The sequence below is a fragment of the Sorex fumeus genome, unplaced genomic scaffold, assembly GCF_029834395.1.
Source record: "Sorex fumeus unplaced genomic scaffold, SorFum_2.1 ptg000045l, whole genome shotgun sequence".
Taxonomy (NCBI): Eukaryota; Metazoa; Chordata; class Mammalia; order Eulipotyphla; family Soricidae; genus Sorex; species Sorex fumeus.
This window is the reverse complement of record NW_026606102.1, coordinates 20,368,332-20,389,748: the sequence shown is the minus strand read 5'-3', so window position 1 is coordinate 20,389,748 and position 21,417 is coordinate 20,368,332.

The window sequence follows — 21,417 nt, the reverse complement described above, 5'->3', positions numbered from 1 at the left end:
CCCTCTTCTGACCCATCTGGGGAGCGTGGGGAGCAGTGGGTTGGGTGGGAAGGGCCAGCGTCTTCTCTGGCTACTTGGTCCTCAGCCTAGCACATGTGGCAAAGCCAGCCTGGGGCAGGGACACCTGGGGACACTGCTAGCTGAGGACCTGGGCCTCCGAGCCTCGAGGTGCAGGGGCTTCTGCGAGACACTGCAGGGGCTGCAAGGAGACATATTTGGGTCTGAGATGGGGGCCAGGGCGTGGCCTCTTGTAGGATGGGGCTGTGGGTATGTGGAGACCTGAAGCCCCGGGTGAAGATGGTGCCCGCGTTCCTGCCACGGCCCAGGCCAACAGAGCTGGGGTGACATCAGTGAAGATTCTGCCAGCTCATGGGTGTGTGGCTGCCTCTGCCAGCCTCTATGTGCGAAGAAAGGCCGTGGGTGGATTCCTGTGCGCGAGCGAGCCAGACTGTGGGAGCGAAGACTCGCAGCGGAGCGGAGAACGGGGTGACCGCGGTGATGCATGAGCTGCCGAGAGAGTTAGAAGCACGACTTTCCACCAGTCACGGTGTGCATCATGTCTGTCCAGCCAGGATAAGCTCCTAGACCACCATGCTCAGCCTGGCCCCCAGCCTCCAGCCTCCAGTCTCCAGAGCAGCTGCCCTCTGGGTTCCAGACCCGGAAGGAGCTGTGCAAGTGTACACACACCCCTGTGTGTACAGGGGTGAATGGTCCCCCTGAAGTCCCTGGTGGAAAGTCGTAGCTGGCCTGCGGTGTGGGGAGGATGTCCTGGGGGTGGGGGTGGGGACTGACCTCCCATTTCCCAGGTCCTGCTGACCCTGGGAGACATTCCTCTCTGCAGACAGAGGATTAGGGCCAGAGCACCCCCTGGCTTACCCCTGGGGAGGGGCTGGCAGATCAAATGTCCGCACCAATCTCCCTGGGCTCCCTGCACGCACAGCCACATACATGAGTCCGTCCGGGGCCTGCCCTGATAGCAGCGTCTGACAGTGCCTGCTGTGCGCCTGGCAGAAACCCGCTCTGCTCCCAGGACCCAGCCCAGGACTCAACACAGACCCTGGGAGGACCGGGCAGCCCAGAAGGACCCTGGTGGGGGCTGCTTTGGAAGTGTGTTACCAGAAGCGCGCGCGCGCGCGTGCGTGTGTGTGTGTGTGTGTGTGTGTGTGTGTGTGTGTGTGTGTGTGTTTGGGGGGGAGCAGAGGCTGGCCTCTGAAAAGCCCAAGGACTGAGCTGAGCCCCTGGGGAGTGAGTGGCCAGTCTGCTGGGGGTGGAGGGGGGACTCAGCGGGAGGTGGTGGTGTCTGAAAGGGAAGCTGATGGCTTGGCCGGGGCCCAAGGGGCTGTTCTCAGTGGGGGAGCTCAGACTTGCCTCAGAGTAGCTCTTGCCCACCCACCCCATCCTTGGCTGCACACTGCAAGGTGTCAAAGAGGCCAGGAAACAGGGCAGGGGGTCCTCATGGCTGGGTAGAGTTGAGTGACAGGACGCCCCTGGGAACTGGAGACCAAGGGGGCACTGGAAGGGGGGTTAGGAGCAGAATTTATCTGGGGTCTGCAGGCACGAAGGGATTGGGGTGGACCTTGCTGGAGTCAGGGTGGGGCAAGCAGGAGTGAGTGGAAGTGAGGAGTGAGAGGGGGTGGGAGAGAGTGGGGAGTGGGGTGGTCGGGAGTGAACGGGGATGAGAGGGAGCAAGCAGGGATGAATGGGGCTGAGCAGTGGTGAGTGGGGGTGAGCAGGGATGAGCAGGGGTGGACGGGGGTGAGGAGAGGTGGATGGGGATGAGCAGGGATGAGGAGGGTGAGCGGGGTGAATGGGGGTGAGTGGGGGTGAAGGACGGGGGGGAGGAGCGCGGCTGCTGCCCGTGCCTGCTGTGTGGACGTCCTCCCTGGTTCAGGGGCTGGGCTGGAGAAGACCCCAGAGAAGGTCGCCGGCACGCTGACCTGCTGGTTTCTTTCCTTTGTAACAAACCCTCAGACAGCTCATCTCAGCGCATAGTTCAGCTCTTGACACACTGCTTTCTTTTTCTTTTTTTTTCCTCCTTATTTAGGGGCTGGAGCGATAGCACAGGGGATAGGTTGTTTGCTTTGCACGTGGCCGACCCGGGTTCGATTCCTCCGTCCCTCTCGGAGAGCCCAACAAGCTACCGAAAGTATCCCACCCACAAGGCAGAGCCTGGCAAGCTCCCCGTGGCGTATTTGATATGCCAAAAACAGTAACAACAAGTCTCGAAATGGAAACATTACTGGTGCCCGCTCGAGCAAATCGGTGAACAATGGGAAGACAGTGCTACGGGACGGTGCTACTTAGGGGCTACTCGTGGCAGTTCTCAGTGATTCCTGGTTCTGCACTCAGGGATGGAAGGGGGGGGGTGGCTAGGGCTCATAAGGGTTGCTGGGGATCGAATTCGGATTGGCCATGTGCAGGGCAAAGCCCAACCCGCTGTGCCGTCCTATCTCTTCAGTCCTTGACACACATTAAGCCACTTAGTCCTCCACAACTGTACACACCAGTCATGTTCCCACCCCCATTTAACAGACCAGGAGGCTGAGGCACAGAGAGGTTCAATAACTTGCCAGGACCCCACAGCCAGTCGTGGGTAAACAAGGTCTGGACCAGCTTGCCTCGGAACCTGTGCTCATCCCCATGGGGGCTGCTAGCAAACGTGGTGGGGGTGAGATGGCCCAGGGGGAGGCTGAGCCTGGCCCTGAGGGCCTCATGAACAAGCTGCTCTATTGGCCTCGCTGGTCCTCAGTCTGCTGAATGGAAAGCACTGACCGTGTCCTGTCCAGCCTCCTTCCTGGGAGGCTCAGATGAGACTGAGAAGAGGTCTTGGGGGACTCGGGGCTCAGTGCCTCTGACTCTGGCAGGGAGTCAGCACTCAGATCGCTCGGGTGGGGCTCCCTGAAGCATCTCCCCAATCCTCCTGTCGTTGATGTTGGCCCCAGCTGTTCAGTCACCCCAGCTTTCCATAGGGGCCCCACTGGAGAGGGTGGTTGAGGATGGACCCCCTTTAGGCCTGGTAGGTGGGGCCCGCCCCTCCGCCTCTCTCCCACAGACCTGCCCCCTGCACCCCCACTCCCAAACTCATTCTCTTCTGGCTTCTGGGAAAGCTGATTAGGAGGCGGCCTCCTGCCCGCCCCCCTGACAGCTTGGTCTGAACTTCAACAAAGGCCCTCACAGGGCTGCAGAGGGAGGGCAGCCGGAACCTGACACCGCTGGCCCAGGATCTCCCCAGCCAGGCTGGCCCAGGAGCCGCCTCTGCCCACCCTATGCCGGCAGGAATGTATCCGACCCCACAGAGACCCGGGGGTGGGGGCCCTCTCGCATCAGGCAGAGAGCAAGGCCCAGGGGGACTGGAAAATAGACACATGTCCCCCCACAGTCAGCCCCACCCTCCCCGCCACACACACACACACACACCCGTGCCTCACTTCACAACCTTCCTGCACACACCCTTTCTCTCACATACACACAGAAACTGCCGACTTGCCCTTGGAGCCATAATCTCGGGGTATCTTTCTCTCCCACAAGACAGACAGAGCCTGGTCTGTCCACAAGGCGCCAGCTACCCCACCCCACCACCACACACCTTCTCAGGGGAACTTCCAGCCCACACAGCTGCTCACACTGCAGCCTTCCAGGACCCCAGAGACTCCACAAAGCACCATCCACACACCCGAGGGAGCCAGGCCCAGCCTCCACCCTGTCCCCCCGCAAACTTTCCTCACCCCCAGATTCAGCCTCCAGAGCCCAGAGCTGCCCCTGTCCTGGCCTGCTGCCATGGGCATGTGGCTTGCAGAGTCACACAGTGCCTCGGGTCCCTGTCCTGTGACTTTCTGAGGTCACCGTCTCAGACACTCCTCAATGTTAGGGGGCTGGGGCGACAGTGCAGCAGGCAGGGTGCTTGCCTTGCACTTGGCCCTGGCTTCACTCCTCGGCAGTGGTGATCCCTGAGTGCAGAGCAAGGAGGAGGCCCTGAGCTGAGCTAGGTGTGCCCTCTCCACCCCCACCTCCCTTCTGCAAATAAACAAGAGCAACAGGGCCTGGAAAGCTAGTACAGCAAATAAGCGGGTTGCTTGTAAGTGACTTAAGGGGTTCGATCCCTGGCATTCCATATGACCCAAGTAACTGCTGAGCACTGCTGGGTGTGGCCCCAAACCAAGAACTAAACTAAAATAAAGAAACAACAACAAAAAGAAGCCCTTCAATTTTATGATCTTATTTCATTTTTGTCCGTTATTTAGGGGGAGGGCTACCAAACGGGACTCCTGGGTGTTCAGGACCATCCCAGTGACACTCAGGCTGAACATTTCAAGGCTCAGACAAGGCTGGCTAAGGGCCTCTCGACCCTTAGGGCCCAAGATCCAGCAATGCTGGGGTGTGGGCAGCCGTGGGCTGTGGGGTTGGAGCTGGGTCTTGGCACATGCAAGGCATATGCTCTCTTCCCAGCCCCCAAATCCTTCCTAGAAGTGGGGGTGGGCACACGCCCAGCAATGCTCAGGACTTGCTCCTGAATCTGCACTCAGGGATCATTCCTGCTGCTGCTATGTGGACCATAGGGTGTGCCGGGGATCGAGCTGGCGTCAGCTGCATACAAGACTAACACTCTCCTCTACTGCACTCTCTCCCCGGCTCCTACGGCCTTCATTTTCTAAAAACATTATTAGTAAACAAGGGGCATTTCCTTTTGCACTAGACACCACAAATGACACACCCGTCTCGCTCCTTTGATCCTGTCCACCTGCCCTTCTGTGACTGCAGGGCTCCCCAGAGGCGTCTCCCACCGCCTGCATGCCGACCCTTTCTGCAGCTGCGGCTTCCCGTGCCCCTCTCATGGGGGCTGTGTCTGTGGGTGCAATCATATTTCTCCAGGCTTCCTAATGGAAGAACCGTGTCTTCATTTGCAAAAGGGGGTGAGTGAGGGACTGAAGAGATACTACAGCAGGTAGGGCACTTGCCTCGCACGTAGGCAACCCAGATTCAATTCCTGGAATCCCATCTTGTGCCCAAACCTTACTAGGAGTGATCCCTGAGCATAGAACTTGGAGAAAGCCTGAGTGGGAGGGTATGACCCCTTCCAAAAAATGAAAGAAAAGGGGGTGAGTGGTAACACGTACTTCAGGATTTTGTGTGTGTGTGTGTGAGAGAGAGAGAGAGAGAGAGAGAGGTTAAGATAATATCTGTAAGACAGTAAAAAGACTGGTGTTTAATATAGCCTCAGTAGATGCTATCATTGCTATTATTATACTATTATATGTGCCTGAAGTTAAAATGAACTCAGCTCTGAGTCTTTCATAGAGTTAGTGGGTAAAACAGAGTCGCTCACATGATCCCTAGAGGTGTGAAGAGTCAGGAATGAATGAGAAGCATCGACCTAGGGCCTCACATATTTAAGAGGAGAGGTAGGATCTGAGGACAGGAGCAGGGGTCAGTGAGGGAGGAGTAGGGATCAGTGTGGGAGGAGCAGGGATCAGCATGGGAGGAGCCGGGATGAGTGTGGGAGGAGCAGGGATCAGTGTGGGAGGAGCAGGGATCAGTCTGAGTCAGACTTTGCTAAGCCCAGCTTGTGGCTTGGGGATCACAGGGGAGCAGGGCAGGGACTAAGGCAACTCAGAGCTCAGGAAGGAGGCAGGGCTGGGGCGAGCTGCAGGTGGGCAGGGCTGAGCCGATCCTGTGCTGGACAGTTTTGTTTCTCAGGCTAAGTCACTGAGGAGACAGCAGCTGGCTTCTGGGAACTTGTTTTCTGGTCCGCAAAATGGATCGAAGTGGGGAGGAGCAGGGATCGGTGAGGGAGGATCAGTGAGGATGTCCCGGCTAGTGGAAGGGGGTGAGCTAGCAGTGGAAGGGGCGATCTATTCCGGGGCTCCAGCCCGCCCCGTGGGGCTGCCTGCGGTCCATGTCTCCAGCTGTGGAGACTGGGGGGACACCCTCAGCGGGATCCCTTCCAGGAGGAGCCTGGAGACCTCACAAAGCCCTTTGAACAGCAAAGGCTGCCAGAGTGCCATTTCCTCCTGGGGGCCAGCGCCTGCTCCTTTATCTTGGCAGGCAGGCTGGACGCCTGTTCTTGGAAAGAGCCCGTGTGGGCGGTGTGTGCGGCGTGAGCGGGAGCCGCGTGGCGTGTGCGCACAAAGCCGCCCTTTGTTGCGGTCCCCACCTGAGGCGGCCCGCCCGCCCCCGGCTCTCAACACATACTTGTGTGAAGCAGGCGGGAGGGAGGCGCCTGCTGTGGCTCCCCTTAAGATTCTCTCGGAAACAGGAGCCCGGAGTCGCAGGAAGGCTGACAGGCCAGGTGGAGCTGGGGCTGGGCCACCACGTTCAGGCGCCTCTAGAACGGAGACGCCCAAGCGAGCAGACCTGACCCCCTTTCAGACCAAAGAGATCGCGCGGCTCCCGCTGGGAAATCTACCTTCCCTGAGTGGACAGACAGAACGCCCCTCACCCCTGTGCCCCCAAGGGTGTTGTCACTCAGAGTGGTTTTCAGGGTCCGGCCCTGACCAGATGACCTGGGGCTCCCCAGCACACACAGTCCTTTCTTCTTTCCTTTTGGGGTCACACTCAGCGATGCACAGGGGTTCCTCCTGGCTCTGCACTTAGGAACTACTCCTGGAGGTGCTCGGGGACCAATATGGAATTGAACCTGGGTCGGCCGCGTGCAAGGCAAACACCCAACCCGCTGTGCTACCACTCCAGCCCCACACACAGCTTTGACCCACCTGGGGTGACCTGCAGGCCACCAAGAGCCGGCCTGCAGTTCTAGGGACCGGGAGAAGTGCCCAGTTTGCAGACTTGGAGCTGGGTCTCATGGGCAGGACCGTGAGTAGCTGCGCTCGAGTGTTGCTCTGCCTCGGCCTCTCCCCAGGCCGGATCCCCAAGCCCGCACCGTGTGCCAGAGCTGGGGGTTCCTGGACCTGGGGGCTCCGGACTCCAGCTCGAGGGTCTCAGAATAGAAATCCGTAGGGGCCTTGGGCTCCTTCCCACTGCTGGGGGGCCCCAGCCCCAGCCCTCCCAGGCTCACCTTGCAGGCAGCTGCTTCAGGCCTCGCCAAGAAGTTCCTCTCAGGGGCTGGAGTGCTAGCACAGTGGGGAGGGTGTTTGCTTCGCACGCGGCTGACCTGGGTTTGATTCTCAGCATCCCATATGGTCCGCTGAGCACCACCAGGAGTGATTCCTGAGTGCAGAGCCAGGAGGAACCCCTGTGCATCGCTGAGTGTGACCCAAAAAGAAAAGAAGAGAAAAACAAAGAAGTTCCTCCTAAGACAGGACTGAGGCCCGGATGTCGGCTTACCTGGTTCCAACCAAACTAGACCCAGGGAGCCTCCTTTCACTCTGCCAGGACTCCTCTTGTCAGCCGGAAATGCAGGGACAGCGCGTGGCTGTATGAGACCCTGGGGCCTGAGGCCTGGCTCTTTGTGGACCTCCTTTCCCATGGGAGCTGAGGCGTGGTCCGACCAACCCTGCCTGCCCTCGCAGCCTGGGTCCCTCACGGACCGCTCATCTTGACCTTCACCCCCTTTCCCTCGGCCCTTCCTCGGGGATCTCCTGCCGTGCAGGACAGACTCAGCTGAGGGTACAGAGGTGCAGGCAGAGGAGCTGCCCTGGCCCAGGAGAAGGGGTGATTGCGCCTCCTGGATGGCACCGAGGAGGGGGCTCCCCACTATTTGGCCTTCTGAGAGCTGCTGTCAGCAGCAGCCCACCCGCTCCTTCCCTCACTCACTCAGGTGCAGGCGGGCCCTGGTCTGTCCTGAGTCTGTACCAAAGTGTGGGGCCCCCAGGAGTCAGACTGGGGGGCCCTTGTCAGTTGGGTACCTCCCAAACACCTTTCCAGGAGCTGGAGGGGAAGGGCCCTGAGACAGCAGGTAGCCTGTTCGGGTGCTGATGAAAGGATGCGAAGACACAGGGAGAAGGCTCGGGGTCCTGAGCGGGCCGGGGTCAGGGTTCAGCCAGGGAGGCAGGTGGGAGGAAGCACAGGACCAAGAGGAAAGCCAAGACTGCAGGCAGCTCTGTGGTCAGGTGGACAGCCCGTGGGGAGAGGGTGGGCCCGGGCCTGCAGGCAGGGCTGAGGCCAGGAGGGGGAGAGGGGCAGGAGGGGGTAGGATCTATTAAGCTGATGACTCCAGGCCCTAATCCCTTGCCAGGCCGAGGTGAGGATGGGGGTAGGGGGAGCACCCCCGCTGGGGTGTAATTTCACGCTGAAGGGCCTGATGGGGCGTCCCAGGGACTGATCCTTTCTGGATCAGAAAACCTACTTCCCTTTGTCGTGCAGGGCCATTAACACCTTAACCCTTTGTGCACTGTTCTAGGGCTGCCCGCCTGGTATTACTTCTCGCCCCAGGGGGCAAGCCCAGAGCCCTGCGCCCCAGTCCAGTCCATTCCGGGCCTTTGTGGGTCTGCAGGGAGGAAAAAGTTGTAGGGGTGGGGGGTGTGGTCCCAGGGTCCCCTCCCAAGAGCCGCCAGCCAGGCCTGAGCAGTTTTCTCCCTCGCAGCTCCCGGGCACCCTCCGAAGTGAGGGGCGCCCTGCCTGCTGGCTCGGTCTGCTCGGCTGGGGTCCAGGTGGGTCCAGGGTGATCGCAGGCCAGAACTGGAATTCACAGCGTCCCCCATGGCACGGGAAGCTCAGGGTGCTGCCACTGGCACACGGAGGAAAGCCGGAACCTCCTCCACTGCTCACCAACAGGAGGCAAGCGTGCTCGCCGTCCCATTGGCCAGGTCCCTTGACTCAACTCAGAGAATAGACTCCAGGAACACCCCGGGGACATCCCTGACCATGCTGTCCACTGGCGACCACCGAGGCGCAGGCAAAGTCCTGCAAACTACTTGCCCTGCCTCTTCAAAGGCCCCCCAGGAAGTTATCTTACTGGGGCAGGGCCCTGACTGCTCCCCTCCCAAACTAACTTTTCTGGGGCCCCTAGTTCTCTACCAAGCTCCCCTGGGTTGGTGGAAGAGGGGCAGGGACCCAGCTGGGACTCCCCTAAGCTCTCTGGATCTCTAAAACCCCAGCCCCATTAAAAGAAAGCCCCTAAATGTTATTTACACTTCGGAGTCTTAAAAACCATTAACAAAAGCCACTTAATTCAATTATCTTCCCGGCTGGCTCGGTTCTCAGCACTGAGCTCTGGCCTCCCCTTGCCGCCCCCTCCCCCGGCACACCCCCACTGTCATTGTGTCGGGCTAATGAGGTAGACTGGAGCGAACCCTGTCCCCCCTGACAGGTTTATGAGAATTTAATAAAGCGTGGCCAGCACCAAATGAGTTGCCTCAGCCTCGGAGAGCTCATTGTCTTCGAGTCAGCGTTTTCTGAGTCCGGCAGCCCCCTCCCCCGCCCGGGCTCCGCTGGCTCCCCCACCCTGGGGCCTCCCAAGGTGAGGCCAGTGGGCCTGGCAGAGGCCCAGGCTGGCCCAGCCCAGGGCAAGGCAGCTGGCCCTACCCTGGGCAGGCGGGGCAGGACTGGCATTGGTCAGCGTTCTCCTGCTGGAGAGGGGTGCCATGTGGTCCCTACGGATATGATCCTCTGAGGCACACACCACTGCAGGGACACACAGGGCCCTGGGGGTCCTGTCTCTGCCTTCTGACAGCACCACTACACTCCCATCTCACAGGAGAGGGGGCTGGGATTTGGCTGCCGGTGACACTGTCGCCCTGGGCCTGGCCTGGCCTGGCTGGAGTGACCAGCCAGGGCGCAGGTGCTTCTCAAGGTGCCTGGGGTGTCAGAGGTGCGGGTGGGACAGGTGCCGTCCTAGAGGCCTCCCATGCTCAGGCAGAGGTTGGCACCTGGAGTTCCAGAGCCTTCCACGGGGGGCCCCAGAGACCCCGCTCGAGCCTCTTCTTCGAGCCCTCCCTGGACCTCTGCTCTGCTCCTTCCCACTCCACCGAGGGCCAGTGTCCGGAAACTCCCTGGACTTGCAAACGCCTCTTTCTCTCTCCTTGGAAAGTGGCTGTAGGGGCTGGAGCACTAATACAGCAGCTAAGAGTCTTGCCTTCCATGCAGCTGACCCAGGTTTGGTCCCCTGAGCCCCACCAAGAATGTCCCTGAGCACTGAGTCAAGAGTAAGCCCTGAGTGTAGACCTCTAGCCAAAAACAAACAACAAAAAAGTTATGCCAGATGTTACTTCCTTTGGGGGCTGAGGCCTGACTTGACAAAGGAGTCTCATCTGGCAAGTCCCATGCCAGTGGGGGAGCAGGAGAGCAGTTCTTGGGACATGACCAGGGTGGAACTGAGCTTGCCGGGGTCAGGACTCGGTGTTTGGATTGGGTCAGAGCAGAGGGTGCGGCCAGATCCGGGCTCCTATGTCCGTGGTCAGACTCTGCCTGCGGTCAGAATCGGGTCCAGGACTCAATCTGACCATTGCAAGGCCTTAATGGATTTGCCAGGACAAGTTTCAGTCTGTCTTCGGGTTTGACTTCAATCTTTTTTTCCCCTCCTGCCCGTTTCCCACCCTCCTTCCTGACTTCCATCTTTAATAAAGACAATAAAGACCATGGACCAGGCCAGAGACAGGGCAGTGGACTGAGTGCACTTTGCATGCTGGGTGCCAGAGCACCCCCAGGAGCAATCCCTGAGCACAGAACTTAGAGTCGCCCCTCCTCCCTCCTCCAAGCACCCCCCACCTCCAGCTCTGCTAGGTGTGGCCCCCAAATCAAATCGAACTCTCTGGATTGGGCCAGAGTCAGTCTAAGAGCGGGGTGTAGATCTGGCGCATGGACCAGGCACCACCCAGGAGCTCGGACTGGGAGCAGAGCCGAGTGCAAGCTGGGATCGCGGTCAGGGTTCCGTGTGAGAGCAGTGTGGGGCTCAATCTGAATTCTGCTGGGTCGACTCGGGACGCACCGTGACCTCGATCAAGGCTGAGTCTATGATAAGCTGGAGGTGTCACCTCGTAATTGGAGGCGACTGTTAACTCCCTTCACCTGCACACCCAGCTCCGGGCGGCTCCTGCTCTATTCCAGGAAGGCGCTGGGTGCCTGTCGTGTGTGCAGGGTGCCCTCTGGTGGCACTCTCCAGCAGCGCATCTCCTGGGGCATGGCCCATCTTCCTGGCCATCTCCTTGTTGGTCAGTATTTGCCTGGTGCTCATCAATACCCACCCATCCTGCCAGCTCCGGGTTTCTTTTCTGCATTGCTCCCCATTTCCCCCCAAAGAAGGAAAAAACAAAATTTCCGGGAACTCCCCCACACATCAGGAGATTTTTCTGCCTTACTGCAGGCCTCTGGTAAACTTCTGATTACTAGGAACCCAAGGTGAGTTCAGTCACACATGCTTTCACCGCTTCAGTTACTCAACATACTTAATGAGCCTCGTGCCAGACTGAGTGTGGAACAGTGAGCAAGGTGCGAGTGCCAGCCACTAGAGGCCACATGCGGCCCCCCTCTCCCTGATGCTGAACCTCGTGCACAGCCCCCAGCCCCCTATAAGGCACCCGCATTAGCAGAAACACCGCCAGCGGCTCCGGACTTTCCACCTGGCTGCCTGGCTCCCCTTGTGGCCACTAGTCAGACTATGGAAGGCTCACTATCCTCAGCCTTTATTGTAACCCTCACCCTAGCCACGGGCTTCTAAACCTGCATCCTCAGTACTCTCCCCTCTCTGGAACACAGGGCTGGGGCTCTGGCCACATTGGGCACAGCCTTTCCTTTGCCCAGCCCTGCCCCTCCCAGCACATGCCCAACTGCTCAGCGCCAAAGCCCAGAGTCCTCCCTTCCATTGCTCCTGAGCCCCAACATGCCTTCAGAAGTGCACGGGGAACCTGTCTGCCTTCCTCCATGCCGGCCGCTGACCTGTCTCACTGCCCTCACCTCCTCACCCACCCATTTTCCTCTGGCCCCGAGACACTCTATTTTGCACGCAGCAGCAGGCGGGGCGGGAGGCGCCGTCATCAATCAGACGGTGTCATTTCCCTGCTAAGCCCCTCCAGTCACTCCTCCTCATGGAGAATAAACCCAGCAGCCCTCCACCCCCACCCCCCAGCTTTCTGGGCTTAGCAGAAGCTGAACGATGTGCTCCCAGCTTACCCACTCTCCTCTGTTCTTTCCTGGCCTGACATCCGGGGGTCAAGTTCATTCCCACTTTGGGGCCATTTCTGGAGCCTGAAATCTTCTTGTTTTAGACTGCAGGGCTGCCCCCAGGCAGCTGAATCCAGCCTGAGCACCGCCTCACGACATCTCCACGTCCTCCGTCTGTGGCCTCTGTCCACTGACACCGTCTGCACAGAACTGCTCCTGGCTCGAGGCTCCTGAATTCCTCCTCCACACATGGTAGGGTTCAGGAATTATTTGTTGAAATAATTAGCAAAAAAAGAAAAAAGGAAAAGAAAAAGAAAAAAAGGCCCTATATGGCTGCCCCTGATGTTCCTGGATGGACAAGCGTGTGGGTAAGCCCCTGACACTTACGCATTGCTTGGACTGGGTCATCGACAGCTCCGCTGGGGAGTGGGGCTCTCTGTGCTCCGGCGAGCACCCCTCCTTCCAGAAGGTCAATTCTGGAGAGAAGAGGTTAGCCCTCAGGACCCTTCTGCAGTGTCCTCACATGCGTGCCCAGTCCCTGCTCCTGTTCCTCATGCCAGAACCCCATGCTGTCAGGATAGATGTGAGTCCTCACCTCAGCAGCACCCCCAGCGGACTCCCAGAACCCCAGATCATCCCTCAGGGCCTGCAGGGGCCCAAGAGGAGCTGCTGGGGCCACGTGGCTCCTCTCCATGCCCTGTAGCACCCCGAAACGCTGGTCACTCGGGGCTGCCGGGACGGGATGGGACATGGGGGATGGTGCTCCCAGGTGGGCACAGCGGTGAAGCCAGGGGCCCATTCCCATCCCACCCGCACACACCCGGATCAGGGACAAGGTCTCCTCTGCCAGGGTCCCAGAGCGCAATCTAATCTAAGTGTCGAGGAAGAAGATGCGCTGGTGGGTGAGTGCAGGCCTCAACCAGCAGGGGGAGAGCAGCTGGGCCTCCAGTGCCCTGATAAATCTAGGGGTATCCGAGAGAGTAGCCTGTGCCCCAACTCATCTCCTCCTCAGCCAAGGTAGCATGTGAGGCTCGGACCAGTGACCCAGAGGAGAGGCTGGGATCAGGCAGCCGCCTTTCAGCATGCGCGCTCACACACACACACACACACACGCACACACATGCATGCATGCACACACATCAGCGCACACACATACATACACACATACATTCATGCATACATGCACACACAAGGATGCACTCACACCTTGTGGGTCAGAGACGAGGTCCAGCGCCCTGTCTTCTCACAAGGCCACCCCCAGTCTTCTTGCCCACCTGTTCAGGGCCCAGGTTGAGCCCAGACTTCACCAGGCTAAGAGAAAGATTCAGGCTTCACATCAGCCTGGGGAGCCCCTTCCTCACTGGCCCCTGCCCCATACCCACATCGGGTACAAAGGGAGATGATACCCCAGTGCCTGCCCTCCCAGTCTCAGCTGCAGGCACCCTCAGCTGACAGTCACAGGTCTCCAACTAGGACAAGCCACAGGGCCACAGGTGAGCAGCCCCCAGAATGGAGGGCACTCAGGGAGCACCCCAGTCGGCTCAGACACACTCGCAGGGACTTCACTCAAGGGCTTTATTGCAAGCACAGAGGGGTGCAAAGGGAGGACTCCACCACAGACCTCCAGGGGGAGATGCCCCCGCCCCCCTCACCCCCGGGGGGACCCACCTGCGCTACAGAGGCCTGGGGTCCGCCCCCTAATTCCTCAAGGTCACTACTGGGTGCAGACGGGGCGGAGGACAGAGGGGGTGCTGGGGAGCTGTGATCCCGCCTGGGTGTGGCGCCCCCTTCTCCCCTTCTCCTCCCGTCCATCCGAGGCCTGCTGTGCCTCCCCCAGCGCGGCCCACTCCGAAGGGATGGGAGTCGGCGCAGCCCCTGCCGGTCCGGAGGCAGCTTCTCCCGGTTCGGGAGTGCGCGGAATGGCGAGTCGGACCCCGCTCCCCGGTGGGGCGTCCGTGCCTCCGCGCCCGTCCTCCCCCACCCGCCCCGCACTGCCGAGGGCAAGCGGCGAGGCTCTGGGGACCTTCTCGCTCCTTCTCCCCGCCCGCTCTTGGCACGGCGGCCGCGGGCCGGGGGGCGGGCGTGCGCGAGGGTGTGCCCGGCTCCGGGGCAGGTCGCGCGGGGGCCCGGGGGCGCGGCGCGGGGGCGGCCGAGGTCTCCTGCGCCGCGCTCGCCGCTGTCCGGCTCCCGCGCCGCCCGCCCGGGCCGGGGCGCTGCACGCGCAGCAGGCGGCGAAGGAGCCCGGCAGCCCCGCCTGTTTCACTAAATGTCTCTTCAGCTCTATCTTCTCTGACATAAATACTGCTATTTCTCCAACTCTTCCCAACTCTTCTCCTTGCTCTGTGCTCATGAGTGGTCCCGGGCAGCGGGAGAGCGAGGGCCCCCAGCGCACGTTCGCCCGCCGGCAGCGCGCACAGGCCGCGGGCGCAGCCCAGGACGCGAGGGCAGGCGGCGCCTTCCCGGGGCGCCTCACCCCGCTGCCCCTGCCCCGTGTCGGGCGCTCAGAGAGAGAGAGGGGTGAGCGCGGCCCCGCGGCCGCCAGCCCCACCCCAGCACCAGCGTCCTGCCCGCCGGGGACTCGACCAGCCCCCCCAGTGCTGGACCCGGCCAGCCCTGTTCCCACCCAGACCCCGGGGTCCCCAGCGACTGATCTTGCCGTATCCTTCGCCGCCTGCTCTGGGCCGGCAGCTCTCTCCTCTAGAAAACCCTCCTGGGCTTGTAAAATCGAGGGAGAGCGACTGCAAGGTGCGCAGCAGTCCGGGTGCTCACGAGAGGATCCTTGTCACCATCAGTGGCCCATCCGAAGGGCAGGGCTGGCATGGGATTCAGAGAGTTCCCTGTCCTCCACGTGGGAGACTCCCCTGGTCTCTATCTCTCCCCGTCCAGAGGAAGCACAGGCTCCACCAAGGCTTAGTGCTTTGCCATGACCTGGGACCAGGACCTCACTGCCCAGATGGACCTAGGTGCCCCTCCGGGCTCGGCATCCTAGTGCCCACCACTTTCCTGAACATCAGATGAGACCCTGGAGATGGTGCCCGCAGGAGAGGAGGGGTTCATGGCTTCACATGGATCTGAGGGGCAGCAGGCCCTTTGGGGGCTAGACTGAGGGACCCTAGGCCCTTGGGTCTTTTCTGGACTGGGCATGCTATTAGGTTCCACTCCTACCCCTTCACACTCTGAGGTGTCTGCTGTCGTTACTTCCTCCCCCAAACCTTCCTTTCCTTCCCCCTCCTCCTCTCCGCTTCCTTTCTCCTTTCCCCTCCCCTCCCCAGCCCTTCGTGTCCCTTTCCTTCCTGGCGGCAAACACAGTATAGTGGGTAAGGCCTTGCGCACAACTGACACAGGTTTGATCCCAGGCATCTCGTATAGTCTCTCTTGCCCTCCCAGGGGTGATGCCTGAGTGCGGAGCCGGGTGTAAGCCCTGAACACCACTGGGTGTGACACCTCCCCAAAAAACAAAAACAAAAATAAAAAATACCGTCCTTTCTTCTTTTTCTTTTCTGGAGCACAGAGTGGTGCTCAGGGTACTCTCAGCTCAGTGTGCTGTGATCAGTCCCAGCGGTACCTGGGGACCATGTGGTGGCAGTGATCAAACTCCTGCATGCAAAGTCTGTGTTTCAGAACTTTCAACTCTCTCCCCAGCTCCTAGTTATTTGCTTTTTGTCGAATGCCGGACATCAAGCCCAAATACTCACGCAAGGCATGAGCTCTACCGTCAGGCCACATCCTGGACCCCAAAGCTCTCTCTTTCTTGGAGGGGAGGGGAGCCACATTCAGCAGTGCTCAGGGGCTACTCCTTGCTCTGTGCTCATGAGTGGTCCCTGGTGGTGCTCAGGGGATCATGAGTGGCCAAATCGGGGTCTCCTGAGTGCAAGACAAGTTCCTTATCCCTGCACTCTCCTTTCTATATGCTCTCCCTGGCCAAAGTGCTCATCTAGTCCCCTTTGTAGTGAACACTCCCTGTGTCTTTGGGTTTCGGCAGGTTTGCCATGATGTGCTCTGGTCGTCTCTAGGCTGGTTTCAGAAAACCTCCAGTTACTGTCTTTTCCCTCATTCTCTCTCTGTTCTCCTTCTGGGACCCTCCACTCCCATTCTGCCTCCCCAGCCTTTGCACATAAATTTCACGACGGGCCTGGCTGCTCATCCCTTACACTCAGTTCTGTATTCCCTGACCTTCTCTTTTTCATTGCCAGGGTATTTTCCTACTGATTAGTCTTCTGTTTCACTAAATGTCTCTTCAGCTCTATCTTCTCTGACATAAATACTGCTATTTCTCCAACTCTTCCCATTTTGGGGGGGCATACCTGCAATGCTCATGTGTTACTCTTGGCTCTGGACTCAGGATTCAATCCTGGCAGTGCTCAGGGAGCCACTTAGGATGCTGGGAATTGAACCCAGGTAGACTGTATGCAAGGCAAGTGCTGTGTCCATTGTATTATAGCCCCAACCCGTCTATTTATTTCTATTTTTTTCTTAATGTTCGTTTTTACAGCTTTTGATGCTACTACTTTCACTTGATTTTTTTTTTTTTGTAGACTCTGGTTTTCTACGGAATGACTCTTATCGCCTGGGACCTTGTAAACCCTTTAAAGTCCATGTCTGAACATGCCAGGCCAGCATCTGGGGCTCTTGCTTCCATGGTCTGTTTTATTGCTTGTGATTTGGGGTCATTTCGTTTTATCTCCTGAAAAGCCAGATACTTTCCTACTGAATGCCTCACACTGCGTATGAGATGCTGTAGGCATGGCAGGAGGCTCTGTACAACGTTCTTGCCTTGCAGGGGAAGCACTTTAGCTCCTGAGGCAGCTGAGGCAGGCCCAAATCTCACAAACCTGAGCTGGGCCAGGCTTGCGGGAGAGTCCTAGCTCCCATGGCCATGCAGAGTCCCAGACTCATAATCCCTTAGTTCTCTGGGCTTCCCACCTAGGAGCTGGAGAAAGAAGAGTTTCCCCTCTTGGAAGCCCTAAATTCCTATTTCAGTTTCTCAGCCCCATGGCCACTGCCCCCTGCCAACTGGAAAATGCCTTAAGGGGAAGAACGAAAGCAAGCATCACTTCTTCCGTCCCTACTGCCTTGGTGGCTCCCCCATGCCTTTAAATACATTTGTTAATTTTTGGGGGGAGAAGTGCCAGGGATTGAATGCAGGACCTCACACGTGCAAGACAAGTGCTCCACTGAGCTCCGTCCCCACTCCCCTGAAATATTTGTCTATTTCTTTTTGGCTATCCATAGTGAATGAGTTGATCTAATACCAATTAGTCTGTTTTAGTCAGAAACAAGTCTAGATGAGAATTTGAAATTAGCATTTTGCTCGCTAGATTAATCTGCACTGTACCGAGCATTCTGCAATAATATATAACTGAATTTTCAAGAGATGAAATACTACTGTTATATCCCCATTTGTCAGATGAAAATACCAAGGCACATGGGCTGGTGAGATACAGTTCAGTGGGCTGAGCATGCACTTTGCATGCTGGAGGCCCAGATTTGATCACCACCACATGGTCTCCCCACCTCTAACAGTTCTGGGAGATACCCCAAACAAGGAGCTGGGGGTAGCCTCTGGAGCACTGCTGGGTGAGGGGAGAGAGAGAGACAGAGAGAGAGAATACTGAGATACCAAAAGAAATATTAAACACTCAAGACCACTGGGTACAGTGGTGGAGCCATAATTTGAAGCCCAGTTCCTGCTCAGCCTGGCCCAGTGCCTGCTGAAGGAAGTAGCACAGACCCTCTGCCCACCCCCCAGCTACAGGCTTAAGCTGGTAACTGCCCCCTAAATGGCTCTATGGCCAAGGGTGTTTGTGTCTTTCAGGAAGGCCACTCCCCTGAGAGGCCAGGCTCACCTCTCAAACTGCAGCAGGTCACTGCCCAAGGGCTGAGCTTCCTTCCCTGGGCTGACTGCCTATGGGAGATGCTGTCCACTGCTGCCAGGCTGAGCTGCTGGAAGGACTTGGAACCACCCTGCAGAGATTGGAGAAGTGCCTTTACCTAGGTCCTCTGGGATCTGTCTGTCACTCAGTGGCCCCACTTTCAGTTGGTGGACTGCGGGCCTCTCAGTAGCAGGCCCTGGTGTGTGGTGGATGCTGCGGCAGCCTCTTAGGGGGTGTCACTGGCGCTGTCCACAACATCTCTTCGGTTCTCTCCACTTTCTGAGCACCAGCATTTCCGGGCCAATCTGTCACTAGGGCTTAGTAAGGGATTGAGAGATGCTGTGTTCTGGGCTGGGGCGTTTGATTTTGGTAGCAGGACCCTCCCCCACCCCCATCCTCAAGTTGATGCGATTGTCGTCCCAGGTGTTGGAAACTCTTTGTATTTCATGTGAAAGCCAGGCCTGACTCCACTGCCTGTGAAGGGGGGAGGGGGGCTCTTGACCGGAGTTTTAGGACTGGAGCTGACCTCTTCAGTGGTACCTCAAGCTGCAGAGGCTGTGGGGATGACCTGGTCCAATCCCCCAGATGGAGGAAACTGAGGAAACTGAGCCTGTGTTGGGGCAACTCATGAAGCGAGTCTGGCCAAGCTGGCCCGGAACCAGGCCTTTCCTGCTGCTGCCAGGCTCTGTTCACAGCGGCCCAGATGCTCAGGACTGTGGGTAAACACCGTCCTTTCCTCCTGCCTCTGGCCAGGGCGGGCTCTGGATCTATCTGGGAGTCTGGCCAGAAACATCTGGGCATTGGGCCTGCGAGGACCAGGACTCCTGGTTTGGTCTAGTTGGGCAACTTGGGAGGCGGCAGGCCCTCTCTGGGTCTCCCAAGCTTCCTGGGTGGCTGGAATGAGGGAAGGTTTATGCAGGTTATTGTCACGGAACTGCCCACCTGTGGCCCCAACCTCAATCCCTGTGGTGACAGATGAGGAAATGGGAACCTGCTCCGAAGTTGTTATCAATAAATTAGGGGGTCGGATGTGAGACGACATCTGTCACCCCATTGGCCTCCAGGGTTGACTCGGCTGATCTGGCTGGCTAGGCGGGTGTCCCTGTCTTCCCTCACTGCTCCGTGTGTGTCCCTCCCGAAGCCTCATTCTCAGTCACACAGTCGGAGAGGATGGCCTTCCTCGAATAGAGATGGACCCGGTCTTTGAGTAGCTGCGCTCTCCTGCTAGAACCTCTAAACAGGCTCTCAAGAAATTAGGGGGTCTTTAACAGGGGGTTATTTTTTCTGTCTATTTTTGGTTTGTTTATTTTGGGGCCACACCCAAGTGTGCTCAGTCCTCTGTGCTTGGAAATCACTCGTGGCGGGGCTCGGGGGACCAGTGAGGATCCAACCTGGGTTGGACCCATGCAAGACAAGCGCCCTGCCATCTGCACTGTAACTCAGCCCGAAAGTGGTACTTTTCACTGTGACATGGCTGCTCTTACCTCTGGGAGAGGATCCAGTCACTTTCCCAAGAAGTCGCCTGGGCAGGGCTCCTGATTATGGCAGTGCGAGGACCCCATTGTACCCAGACCTCCCACTCAGCACTTCCCCTTCATCGTGGGCTTTGCTAGAGCCCTGTGAACTGCCCCCTAAACCCAGTCACAGTGAAGAAACTGAGGCTCGGAAGGTGAAGGCACTTTCCCAGGTATTCTCAGCTGTGAGGGTCACTCAAGTTCTGGTCTGTCAGACCGAAGAGCCCATGTTGCTTCGGCTACAACTTCATCTCCACTTCCCGGAAAGGGCGGGGGTGTCTGGTTATTTGTCAGAAGTGTATCCTGACTACATGCGTCCCAGTCAGCCATGCCTCGCTAGGGGCTCAGAGGTGAGGTCACCCTCTGAAGCCCCTTCAGGCTGCCTGGCGTGTTTGTGCTACACCAGAGCAGCTGTTGGGTGGTTCCTGCCCCCAGACCCAAGAGTCTGAGGCTTCCCAGCAGACACTGGGTCCCAGTCAGCTGGGATGCCGCACCATGGGCCCCCTGAGCCTCTTCCCTTTCAGTCCCTGAGTCCAGGTCAGTCACCCCTCCTGCCCCTTGCCTGCCTGCCGCGCTCCCTCCCCTCTCGCTCCATTATACCGCGTTCTCAGGGAACCACCCACATCACTATTACTCACAGCCCACTTGGCTTGTTTGCTGCCCTGGAAGTTCCAGGCTCTGCCAAGTAAATATCTCCCTCGGGCCCTAAGAGCCACTCTCCCTCCCTCCCTCCCTCCCTCTCTCTCTCTCTCACACACACACACACACACACACACACACACACACACACACATACACCCCCCCCCCAAATACATAGATACACAGGTATACACAGACATACAGGCACATATAGGCCCAGACAAAGACACACAAACACACACAGACACATACACACATACACACATATATACAGACACAGACACACTGAGATACACAGACACAAAGATAAACACAGACACACACTGGCACACACACACAGTTGCACACATAGAGACACAGGCACAGAGGCACACAGACGTACACACAGAGACTCACAGACACACACAACAGACACACAGACACACAGGGTCCCTGCACTGGAGACAAGGCGAGAATGAAGTCTGGCAATGTGACTTCTCTACTCCAGTGCCTGAGGGGGGCTGCTCCCCGCTTCTCCCTGAGTGCAGGTGTGCACTTGGCACTGTGTCCATTCCGTGATCCCATGGCATCCACAGACCCACCAACACAGACTCATGACATAGACAGACAGGCGGGACTTCTGGAGACAGCTCCTTGCCAGGGAGTGCGGGCTAGGGAGGAGTGTTTGGGTGAGGAGGGTTCTCTGGGAGACCTGATAGTAAGTGGAGGTGGTTGAGGAGCCCTAAATGGGTTTTGTGACCCTCCCACCACCTCAGCACTGACTGTTCCCTTCCAGGGCTGGTTTCACTCTTGGTAAAGTAGAGTTTGGTCTAGTAATGGACTCTATGGGCCTGTGGGATCCGGCTTCCTGTTTCCCCAACTGACCTGTCCAGCCTTATGCCAGCCTCTTGCTTCCCTGCAGGGGTGTGGGGTGGGGATGGGCTGGCTGGAGCAGAGCCCCCTCCCTGCCTGCCCTTGGGGCTTCAGAACACATGGTGTCGCCATCCCCTTGCCCTCCTAGCTGGCACCTCAACTCCCATGTCCTGTCCCCCCACCACAGCTCCCCTCTGCCCACCCAGGCAGGGATCCCCTAAAACTTCCTCCTGAGAAATCCCACTGTCCACTCTGATTGGTGGCTTCCATGCTAGAAACTCCCAAAGAGCAAGTCCGAGAGCCCAGTGCTGTGCCAAACCCTGTTTTTTGGAGGGCGAGGATTGGGGCTACGCCTGGCAGTGCTCAGGGCTTACTCCTGGCATTGCTGGGGGACCATATGCTGGGGGTCGAACCCAGGTTCTGCCACACGGAAGGCCAGTGCCTGGTTCCTGTACTCCCCCTCAGAACCCCACAGGCAGATGAGAGCAGCGAGGACATGGGCTCAGGGGGCTTGATGGGCAGCACTCGGACAGGACAGATGCAGG